We start from the raw sequence: 2,473 nt of genomic DNA on the forward strand, positions 1-2,473 counted from the left end.
CGTCATCTAAGTTGATTTTTCTCTTTTTCAATGTGAATTATGGCATTGGAGCTACTGTTTTGCAAGTTTACTACCCCCAGTAAAAGTTTACTAGGGGTAGTAAACTTCATTTTTTGCCGGTATGCTTCCGGCAAGATCCGGTGGGTTCTTGTGACATTTTTTTCAAAAAAATCCAGTGAGACTCCGGCGATTTTCCGATCACCATCAATTTTCCGGCGACCGGTGACCGGAATCCGGCGGCCAGTGTCCGATGACGGGAATCAGGCAACCGGTGTTCGGCGACCGGAATCCGGTGACCGGCGCTGGTGTCCGGTGTGCTTCCGGGAAAGTCTTCTCTTCTTCTTTTTCTTTTTTCTCTTTAAATAAAGGTTAAGGGTAAAAAAGTCTTTTAAAATATCATTTTATTATATTTTAATAAAGATTTGTGTATTTGGGCTTAAAATAAGTACCTTGTATTCAAATGGGCTAATAAAAAAGATTATCATTGAAATGGGGTTTGAATTTTTCTATTTTGTGCAAATGGTCTTTTTCCTTTCATTTTTACAACTTTTAGGATAAAATTGATGAATGTCATGCATTAACACATTGTAAAAAAAAAAAATTGTTTTTTATTACTCTAGCTATTTACTTTTTTTTTTTTAATTGCAGATACTTGGAGCTTTTTGGTACTTTTTCTCTTTTCAGCGAAACATCGATTGTTGGTTATTTGCTTGTAAAAGAAAAGATGGGTGTGAATTGGGTACTCTTGAATGTCGTCGTGGTTATACAACGAGAAATATCACGTTACTAAACGATTTATGTCCTATAAATCTTCCAAATGCAACAGTATTCAATTTTGGTATATTTCTTGATGCCCTCCAATCCGGTATGCTAAATTCAATGGACTTCCCGCAAAAGTTCTTGCACTGTTTTTGGTGGGGTCTACGAAATTTAAGGTCGGATGATGTTAATTAAATAGAGGAACTTGGAATATTAATTTTTAAACCCTTGATATTTTATGATATACTATCTAAAAAAAAAGTGCTTGATAACATACTGAAGTGACCTTATGGTTTATTTTTGCAGTTCTTTTGGTCAAAATCTTGAGACCAGTACGTACGCATGGGAAAACCTCTTTGCCATTCTCATTGGCATGATTGGCATGCTAGTGGTATTAGTATATCTCAATGCAATTTTGCAGGTCGGTACCCATTATTAACCGATATATATATATAGATTTTCTCAGGTATGGATGTTCGCATTTATTCTTACGGTACGGATTTCCACTTTACACTCATTTTTCAATCGAATTTTCACATCTTCACCGTCTGATATTTAGATATTAATGTATAGATCATCTCTGTAAAATTTCAGCTAATTTGGTTATCATTAAGACACTCAAACTTGATTAAACCAATGGATGAACATAATTCTGTCGAACTTGAACAGTTTATGTTTATAACAGAAAAACGCAGTTTTGAATGTCTTAATGATAACTAACTTGGCTGAAATTTTACAGAGATGATCTATATATTAATATCTAAATACAAGACGATGCAGATATGAAAATTCGATTGAAAAGTGAGTGTAAAGTGAAAATCTGCACCGCAAGAATAAATGTGGACGTCCGCAACTGAGAAATGCTGTATATATATGGCGGATATGAAGCGGATGTCCGCAACTATGTTAAAGTGTGGACGTCGGCTCAAATCAACTCCGGTAGCTGCATATGACAGCTCTTCTTCCATCCTCAGACGCCATTACCATCAAGTTGAATACCAAGGTAATCGAAGAAGAAGGTTCGGCGCCGGAAAAATTGCAGAAACTTGAAAAAGCTCAATCTCGGATTTGAAACTCATCACCGTTGAGTCTGTCGGCGAGAAGAAGCTCAAGATGGAGCTCTTGTTTGAAACTAGCAAGAACAACGAAGCAATAGGTGCCGCCGGAGTTAATTTGAGCCGGTGTTCGCACTTTAAGATAGTTGTGGACATCCGCTTCATATCCTATATATATATGTTGTATAATGTATGTTTGATAGCACGCAACGTCGACACTAATGCAGTGAACTGATGTTTATTTCTGGTGGGATAGACATACATGCAGATGCAAACTAAAAGATCAGATTTGATGGAACTAAAGGAGAAGAGAACTACGGATATAGAAACATGGTTATGCGTCAATGATCTTTCCGGGGAGCTGAAGGCTGAGATCATGGAATGCGTACTAGATAAACTGAATCCAGAGGAAGATGTCAATAACGTGAAAGTTCTTTCTATTCTACCAAGCCAACTTTCACTGATCATAAAGAAAAATCTCTGTTCAGATATGCTACAGAAAGTAAGATCTAACTCCAAACTGGCAACAGATCGATAACCAATTTTGGCAATTAACACTGGCAGAACTACTAATAATTGCTATAATCTTAACATAAAATGATTTTTTTATTAGTATTTAGTATTTACTGATGGTAAATGACCAACCTCTAATTATTACT

The sequence above is a fragment of the Fragaria vesca genome, linkage group LG7 (genome assembly GCF_000184155.1).
Source record: "Fragaria vesca subsp. vesca linkage group LG7, FraVesHawaii_1.0, whole genome shotgun sequence".
NCBI lineage: Eukaryota > Viridiplantae > Streptophyta > Magnoliopsida > Rosales > Rosaceae > Fragaria > Fragaria vesca.